The sequence below is a fragment of the Nicotiana tomentosiformis genome, chromosome 1 (genome assembly GCF_000390325.3).
Source record: "Nicotiana tomentosiformis chromosome 1, ASM39032v3, whole genome shotgun sequence".
NCBI classification, from domain to species: Eukaryota; Viridiplantae; Streptophyta; class Magnoliopsida; order Solanales; family Solanaceae; genus Nicotiana; species Nicotiana tomentosiformis.
This window is the reverse complement of record NC_090812.1, coordinates 134,304,885-134,315,108: the sequence shown is the minus strand read 5'-3', so window position 1 is coordinate 134,315,108 and position 10,224 is coordinate 134,304,885. Positions and strand designations below refer to the sequence as shown.

At 40.7% G+C, this 10,224-nt stretch overlaps 1 non-coding gene across 1 annotated transcript; it reads left to right on the top strand.

The window, feature by feature from the left end:
• The first annotated feature begins 5,699 nt into the window (after positions 1–5,699).
• On the top strand, positions 5,700–5,806 carry LOC117276963 (small nucleolar RNA R71). Its single transcript, XR_004507228.1, has one exon. It is a non-coding gene; the product is annotated as a small nucleolar RNA R71 (small nucleolar RNA).
• Positions 5,807–10,224: the final 4,418 nt, after the last annotated feature.

The window sequence follows — 10,224 nt, the reverse complement described above, 5'->3', positions numbered from 1 at the left end:
ACGCATAGGTACATTGTGTTATGAAATCCTATGGACGGTCTATGAATGCATAGGTACATTGTGTCAGGAAACCCTATGGACGGTCTATGAAACGTATAGGTGTATTGTGTTATGAAACCCTATGGACGGTCTATGAAAATGCATAGGTATATTGTGTTATGAAATCATGTGGACGGTCTATGAACGCATAGGTATATTGTGTTATGAAATCCTATGGACGGTCTATGAACGCATAGGTGCATTGTGTTATGAAATCCCGTGGACGGTCTATGAACGCATAGGTGCATTGTGTTATGAAATCCTGTGGACGGTCTATGAACGCATAGGTACATTGTGTTATGAAATCCTGTGGACGGTCTATGAAACGCATAGGTACATTGTGTTATAAAATCCACTATGATATGAAATCCTATGGACGGTCTATGAAACGCATAGGTGCATTGTGTATAAGAGGTATATGTACGGTATGAATAAACACTGTGGACGGTCTATGAAACGCATAAGTGTATAATATGATATGTGAATACTAAGGACGGTCTAATGAGACACATTTTTAATGCAGACAATAGGTGCCCCTTTTGTTGTCCTTGTTTGTACAGGTTGTTTCAGTTACATTATATTATGTGTTCCGCGTATAGATCATATGGGCATTCTATTTTGAAAGAGGATTTCTAGCTATACATACTAGTGCTATTCGACAGTACTAACGTCCCTTTTGCCGGGGGCGCTGCATCTTTAATGGATGCAGGTGGTTCCACAACAGGTGGCATTGATCAGTGATAGCAGTACACTCCTTTCAGCCGATTTGGTGAGCCCCACTTCATTTCAGGGTCATGTATCTTTTGTTTCTCATGTACTTTGTAGTTGAGGTATAACCGGGGCCTTGTTGCCGACATTTCCATATTACTCTTCAGTTGTACTTAGAGGCTCCGTAGACAGGTTGTGGGTGGTATTTGATGTTGGGAATTGGATTAGAACTGTGGGTATTTGGCAACATGTTTTTCATTAAATCTATAAACTTGTACTATTTTGAAAATATTGAATGATGTTGTTAATGGGAATGAAATGGAAGCGGTTAATGAAATCCCTTCAGTATTTGATTAACGGAGTACATCTCCTCTTATTCACGAATTAATTTGGATAGAAGGAATCTAACAGGCTTGCTCGGTCGGGTTCACTCGGTTGAGCGCCGGTCGCGCTCTTCATTTTGGGGCATGACACACATCATCCCCCTTCCATTCAATAATTGTCTCATTTGGAATTTCGAACCTAACGGTTCATGTTCGGCAATCAAGCTTGGCAAAGAAGGAATAAAGCCCGTCCATCCCCATTATTACATCAAAATCAACCATCCCTAACTCAATGAGATCGGCCATGGTATTCCGACCACGCACGGTGACAACACAATCCCTATAAACCCACACGGCCATAATAGACTGACGAGCGCAAAACACACACTTAAATATGGTCGCTAGTTGAATATGGTATAATATAATATCGTATCCACATGGATTACATTAACAAGTGAATATAGATGCAACGATTAAAACATCCAAAACGATTCAATACATAAAAACTAGAGTTATAATCCACAACAAATATCAATACACCAAATCCATCAAACCCTGAAGGGAACTACTCCATAGACATGCAACAATTCATCACAAATATGTTTAAAGTAGAGAAAAACATAAAACGATCCAAACTCGTGTCTTGAGTGAGGATTGAATGATGAATTCCTTGTGCTTTTGCTTCTCCAACTTCTCCTTTGCCTCCTCTATGTATAAGATGTGACAAGGTCATCAAAATAACATTTTCCATGTATTTATACCAAGTAGGGTCGGGCCCAGACGAAACCACCTTCTCCTAGCTGAATTTTGATTTTGGCTCTATAAAAATTGCACAGGCGCACCACATGAGGCGACGCGCCATGCGGGGTAGCAGTGGAAAACTTTAGAGAGCTACACAATTGACAGGCAGTAGAAAATGGGCAGCCGAGGCACCCCACGTGTCACTCCACGCGCCGCGGCTACGGAGGTTTCTAAGAGTACGAATTAATCTACATACGTAATCACTTTTAACACGGTTTCTAAGAGTATGGATTAATCCAAACGTGGTTCTCGACCCCCGAACGCGATCACAGCTTAATCCTTTGGGCTTTTACTCTGACTTCAAAGCTCCAAATAGCATGACTTAGCTTCGTAACATCTACATAGCTCGGAATCACTCCTACAAGGCATAACATACATAATCAGTACAAAACACTAACGATTAAAGCTCAACCACAATTAAAGGGCAGTAAATTAGGGTGCAATAAGTGACTAAAATACGAGATTATAGCCTATCATCAACACCCCACACTTAAAACCATTGCTCGTCCTCGATCAATCAAACTACACTTTATATAAACACGACCTTTTGACATAATTCTCCGAACTCATCCTACTATGAATATTTAAAATAGACTAAGCACAATAGTGTAACATCCTTTCCTCAAGATTTGACTCAAAAGTACCATGCATTATTCGCAACTCACTCACTTACTCTAACACAGAGGTCAATGACATTACCTTTCCTTCATGAATCAAGTGCCATCACACAACAATAGAGAGTAGTTCCACACACAATAAAAATTAGAACAATTGGGAACTCAAGATAGAAAGAGTTCGCTCACTCTCAGAAATAACATTCATGTGCCACAAAAGACGCACCATAGGCTTTCCCGTAGTGTACTAATTGGTTGTAATGTAGGCTGCGGGATGGGTAGGATACATTTAGATATAAGAGTGACTATACCTCCCTAAGCACTTTCATACAAACAATTTCATTGTTCAAAACCCCACACTTATGTTAAAACAAAAACTCCACCTTCACATCAATATACATTAACTTCCTACTTCTTTAAGAATAATTATATCAAGAGTCACCACTATCAAAGAATATTTTGCACAACAATACAATATTTTTTTTTCTTTTCTCTTAAAATTCAAGTGGCTCTTACTTTTTCAATACAGAGCACCTTTCTCCTGATTTCATTAGTTCTACTCAAAAGCCAAACCACCACCCCATACTTTAACTTTTACAAAGTTCATAACAAATTCAAGTGCCCATGAGAGGTAAAAGGTTCAAATAGATGGTCGATTCAAATAAATGGATAAGGCTTGTAATGTGGTTGCCAAAAAAATAGGATTACATACTCAAAGGGGTTAACTAAGATACATAACCATTAGGTGTATAATAGCATATAACTGGCTCAACAACAAAATGCTTATATCACTTCCAAGACTGAATAAAACTACTATTTCGCTTTGCAAACACACGAGGAAAGTTCTAGACATCAAATGCAATGCACAAAATCACACAAAACCTCACACACACATGGCACATAACTCACTCAGGATCGGACTAATCAAGATACTCTAGTCAAAGCAGTTAAGAAAAGTTAAGATCATACAATTTAAGGTATTTACACAAGAGTAAAAAACTGAGCCTAAGCGTCACAACTAAAGCATTCACTATTCTCAAGGTATAATAAAGTCAAGAGATATTTTTTCAATTCAAAACATAGCACAAGGTTTTTACTCCTAACAAAAATAAAAACTAACTATATCCGGTTCAAACAAAACCCTTGGAAAAGAACCACAGCCCAAAGAAAAACAAGGGGGAATTATTACACTACCTACACAAGAAAATCTTTTTGTCTTTTTTCTTCGATTTTAATCCCTCAAGAAACTTGACGATATGATATCCATCATCGAGAAAAATTGAATTTTGTTTTATGTTTATTCGAATTTTTTCTCTATCTCCAACTACTAAAACTAACAAAAGCAAAACTAAAACTAATATAAATAAATATATACAAATATCCCCCACCCCACACTTTAAGTTGTGGCATTTCCCCATGACGCACAATTAAAAAGCCTAAGGTAAAGGAACCTTTTGCTGAATATCTAGTTGGGGTCTGAGTCAAAGTCGGGATCTATTCCACGCCTCCGAACTAGTGCACAAATCCATGCAAACAACTTCTCCTCAGCCTTCTTGGGGTACACCCCACACTTATCTTTCACTATAGCCTTCTCTTTCGATCCCTCCGCTTTCCACTCAACACTTGCAGCTGACTTCTCCTTTTTCACCCCCATTTATACATTCATCTGAAAAGTCACAGTCTCTTCGTCCACTCTAAGCATGAGTTTTATATCGTGTATATCCAATTTAGCTCTACCCATTGCTAAGAATGGTCTTCCTATGTTGAGGGAGACCTCCTTGTCCATATTCACCACTATGAAATCTACAGGAAATACGAACTTATCTACCGGACAAAAATATCTTCCAATATCCCCTCGGGTATCAAAGTCGTTTGGTCGACCAACTACAAAGATATTGGTGCAGACCATATCTCTCCAATCTGCTTCTCTAGTTTCCTTTAAATAGACAAGAGCATTAAGTTAATTGAGGCACCACAATCACATAAAGACTTATCAAAATTAATAGTGCATAAAGAGCAAGGTATAGTAAAACTTCCTGGATCTCCACACTTTTGTGAGAGTTTATTTTGCAAGATTGCACTGTAATGCTCTGTGAGCTTGACCACTGAGGTTGTTTATATCTTCCTCTTCTTTGTCAGGTACTCCTTTAAAAATTTGGCATACGCTGGCATTTGTGAGAGCACTTCTGTGAGTGGTAAGTTCATATGAACCTGGTTCAGCATATCCAAAAATTTCTCAAACAACTTGTCCAGTTTTTCTATATATAGCTTTTGGAGAAAAAGTAAAGCAGGCATGTGCTTTCCCTCTTCATGTTCCTCCCTTCTTGAACTCTCTTCCTTCTTCTCTTTCTCAGCTCCCTTCCTGCCTTTCTTCTTCTTATCAACTTCAATTTTCAGTTGCTCCCTACATTCTTTTGCAAGTTCCACATCTTTTTGGGCTGGGATAGGATCTTTCAACACTTGCCCACTTTTCAAGGTTATAACATTCACTATTTCTTTGGGCTTTCTCTCAGTATCAGCGGGCAGCGTCCCTGGAATTCTCTCAAATAATATTGTTGCTAGCTGCCCAACCTGTCTTCCAGGGTTCAAAAACCAGTTCCCAGTTCTTTGAGAGCTGCTCCATGAGCGTCTAGCCTCTCATCTGTCTTGACAATGAAAGCCTTCATAAGATCTTCTAAACCAGGGTGATGGGGCTGTTGAGGTGAAATTGTAGCATCGGTTGATTCACTAAACCTGAGCTCCTTGTCCCTGAATTCTGAGGTTATTTTGTTGCCATGAATTCGTACTACCCCTAGGTGAACTCCATGAAATATCGAGGTGCCTCTGACCTATTGCATTATAATTTCAGCCAACATTCACTTCCTCCGTTGAGGCTTGAAACTCATGAGTAGGGTGTCCTCTTCCATATATATCACAAGCTGCGTGAGGCTCATTGTGTATTGAGGCTAAGGTAAACTTCCGTATTTATTTGGCTATGGCATCAAGCTATACTTGCACATATGTGTTAACATGAATCTGGTGAACACCAGTCGATCTTCTTCTTTCAGCGCTCTCTGAGGTCCACTGATTTGCATCTTCAGACAACTCATCAAGAATTGTAACTATCTCCTTTGGAGTCTTCTTCATCAACGGTCTTCCAGCTACATTGCTCAAAGTTCTACATGAGACCGGTGTCAAACCATCCCAAAAGTCCTGGAGTTCCATCCAGAGTTCAATTCCACTATGTTGACACTTTCACACTATTTCCTTAAACCTCTCCCATGCTTCAAACACAGTTTCAGTCTCTTTCTGGCAGAAGTTATGGATTTCTCTTCTAAACTTGCTCGTTTTAGTTGATGAGAAGTATTTATCAAGATATTTTCTGGTCATCTCATCCCATGTTCTAATAGATCCCGTAGGTAAGCTTGGAAGCCACTGCTTTGCATCATCTTTGAGTGTGAAGGGGAATGCCCTTAAGTAAATTGCATCTTGTGACACACCATTTTATTGGAAGGTATTTATAATTTCCTCGAAGTCCATTAGATGGTTGTTTGGATCTTCGTTCATCTTCCCTCTGAAGACACAATAGTTTTGAAGGGTTTGAAGCAACCCATGCTTCAACTCGAAGTTGTTAGCTGCAACTGGAAGTGGTCTAATACTCGATAATCCTTGGTTGTATACCTGTCTAGCAAAATCACAAAGCGGTCTCCCAGCACCGGGAGCTATATTTCCAAACTGGGCTGCAACCAAGGGTTGATTCTGAGCAATTCTCTGACCCCTCTCTTCTTCATAAATAATCTGTGCATCTCTGATAGCTGCTTCCTCAGCTTCCCTTACAACTTTATCTCGTTGATGACCTGCCTCTCTTGCAGCCAAATCCACATTATTATCATCACCGATTCAAGCCATAGTTTCTTTGATTGAGGATTGCCCAACCTTTTTTAATGTCTCGATGAGATTTCTCACCTTCCAAAGCTGTCACAGTTGTTTTTCTATCTCTGGCTCATATGGTTGCACTTCTTTCCCAGAAGATCGAGTCATGCACCAATCTACACATGTAGTCTACGCACAGTCAAAGAACACCAACTACAAAAAGAGAAAAACAAAATAAAAAGAAAAATTTCCTAAATTAGAACTACAAACTATTTCAAACACTATTGATTGCCAATCACGAAAATGGTGCCAAAATTTGACGAGCGCAGAACGCACACTTAAATATGCTCGCTAGTATAATATAGTATAATATAATATCATATCCACATGGATTAGATTGAAATAACGTTCTCGTAGTTTGTAGCTAGATTGCTATCCAAGATGATCAACAGTTGAGAATTATATGATTTAGAACTAAAATTAACTAAGAACCTAAAATTATTGACTAATGACAATCGACGCAAATAATGAGCAAAGACGATTATTAATGGGAGAAAATAGGGTTTTGAAAGGATAGGTTCAAGATAGGTGTTTGGGATTTAACTCTAATTAATTCACTTCTAATGTTCAAATGAGTCTCTCGAATACACTCAATTATTAGTTCAACCGTTTAGTAGAAACTCCTCTCTCGATTAAGTCTCAACCTCACAAGATGAACCAATTTAAGCTCTATGAAGATATGCAAGAATTCATAGTGGATTGGTCTTTAGGAGAACCTCTCTCGATTATCCTCCTAACTTGGTTTAATCAACAATTCAACTAGCCTTTTCCAATTACTAAGAAGAATTAATGAATTCAACCAAAAAAGTAATGCAAAGATATCACAAGTTATGCCTCTCTCGATTGCATTAATAAGTGAATATAGATGCAACGATTAAAACATCCAAAATGATTCAATACATAAAAACTAGAGTTATAATCCACAAACAGATATCAATACACCAAATCTATCAAACCCTAAAGGGAACTACTCCATAGACATGGAGAAATTCATCACAAATATGTTTAAAGTAGAGAAAAACATAAAACGATCCAAACTCGTGTCTTGAGTGAGGATTAAATGATCAATTCCTTGTGCTTTTGCTTCTCCAACTCCTCCTTAACATCCTCTATGTCTAAGATGTGTCAAAAGTCCTCAAAATTATGTTTTCCATGTATTTATACCAAGTAGGGCCGGGCCCAGATGAAACCACCTTCTCCTAGCCGAATTTGGATTTTGGTTCTATAAATATTGCACAGGCGCGCCGCATGGGGCGACGCGCCATGCGGGGCAGCAGTGGAAAACTTCAGAGAGCTATACAATTGACAGGCAGTAGAAAATGGGCAGCTGCGGTGCCCCACGCGCGGCTGTGGAGGTTTCTCAGAGTACAAATTGTTTTCTTGATTTTTGATATCCAAACGTGGTTCTCGACTCCTGAACGCAAAACCCGGCTTAATCCTTTGGGATTTTACTCAGACTTCAAAGCTCCAAATAGCTTGACTTAGCTCTGTAACATCTACATAGCTAGGAATCACTCTTACAAGGCATAAAACACACAATAAGTACAAAACACTAACGATTAAAGATCAAACACAATTAAAGTGCAGTAAATTAAAGTGCAATAAGCGACTAAAATACGAGATTATAGCCTACCATCATAGACTCACCAACCAGAGTAGATACAGAGAACAACTCATGAAGATGTTCCGGTTCTATCCCAAATTCCAAAGCAACATAAGGAGTGACATATGACAAAGTGGAACCGAGATCAATAAGAGCATATACATCATGAGAATGGACAGTCAATATACCTGTGAAAACATCTGGAGAAGCCTCTGCATTTTATGCCTCCTCATAGCATAAAACCTGCTTGGCACTCCCGAGCTCTGGATACTGCCCCTAGTTGCACCACGCCATGCGGGCGCTGGAGTGCCTCGGGCTAGGGGAGGCGTTATGGATGTAGTAGATACAGAACCAGCTGGCTGTGCTGTATCCCTTCCCATTCTCTGGCGGGACGAACGACAATCCCTCTAAATGTGACCCCCGATACCGCACCCGTAGCATATGGGTTGATCCAGGAAGCAGGCCCAAAAATGCATCTTCCCATAATTAGGGCATGGGGGCCTCCGCTGTTGCTGAAATTTCCCTCCAGGCCGACCCTGCTGATAGGATCCCTTGTTGCCCTGACTGGGCCCAAAACGGCTCCACTGTTGCCGACTGGACCTTGATGGCAGTACACTGACTAAAGACTGAGCAAAGGACTTGGATGATCCTGATGACCCTCCCCTAAGTGCTCACCTACCACCACCACCACCACCAGAAGTACCACTAAAATTTCCCGCCGATCGGGCCTTGTTGCTACCCACTCTCTCCATTCTATTATTCAGTTTGCGGGTCTCTGTGGCTTGAGAAAATGCCACCATCTTACCATAGTTTGTATCTGAATTCAAAGCAGTTGTACCGGCTTCATTAATAACTAAGGGGCTAAGGCACTGCACAAACCAGTGCACTCTAGCCTCCATAGTGGGCAACATATAGATGGCATACTTGGACAAGCGCGCGAACCTCATATGATACTCCCACACACTCATGCTACCTTATTTCAGCCTCTGAAACTCGGTAGCATGGGCTACCTTAGTCTCGGCAGGTAAGACATGATCAATAAAGGCATCAGCAAACTCACTCTACCTCGTCAAAGGGCTCCCCTCCTCACGGGACTCCTCCCACATCTCGAACCAAGAATAGGACACCTCTTTCAGGTAGTAGGAGGCCAACTCCACTACCTCCGTCTTAATAGCATGCATGACTCGGAGAGCCTTGTGCATCTCATCAATGAAGTCCTAGGGTCCTCCTCGGGATTAGTACCCGTGAACACTGTAGGATCCAACTGAAGAAACCTGTTCACCCTAGAAGAAACAGGTGCAACATTCGATCTCTAGGCCTGTGAAGCCACTATATGAGCCAACATCTGTATGTCTCCCCTAAGGTCCCTATTAGAAAAATCGGGACCGGAAGATGGGGCTGGAGATGGAACTGGAATATTAGTAAGGGGTGGAATAGCTGCACCCTCAGTAGAAGTAGGAATTGGTGCAGTCGGAGCAGGAGTAGTAGAATCAGGCAGTGTAGTGACTAGGGGAATGTCCTCACACTTCGGGTGTCCACCCACATCATCAGGTATAGAATCAACTGCCACTCCAGGGGTGGTATTAGCTCCTTGCCCAGTTCTTGCTTTCTTTCTAGGCGCCATATACTGAAAATTAGAGCAATGCACGAGTTAAAGGAGGAGCAATCTTACAATCAGCTTTATCGTACGATCTAGAGCATCAAAGAAGGGTATTATTCCTAAATGCCCAAGTAGCCTGCTAATTATAGATGTGGTCGACAACATACCGATAAGAAGGACTCTACTAGACATGGCTTCGAGACATCCTAGGATACTTTAAAACCTTAGGCTCTGATACCAAGCTTGTCACGCCCCGACCTCGAGGAGAGCGACCGGTGTTCAACCGAGGTTACCCGACCGAGCAAGCCTGTGCCATATCTCTTACCCGAACTCCCCCATGATTAAGGAAAAGATCTAATTCTTTAGTTAGTCAAATAAGAGGATCATGTGAACAACATCCATTCATGAACATTAGTTACATCGTTTCAAGTCCCAAAATACATACACTTTCATAGTTTGAAGTGGTACATGTGGTACAAATAAAACACTGCTAATTTGACTTTCCCAACACCAACACATTACCCGCACTATGTCTGCGGAGCCTCTAACATATACAAAGGAGTACAATGATAGTGCCGGCAACAAGGCTCCGGCTATACCTCAAAACTAAATTTACAAGGAGCA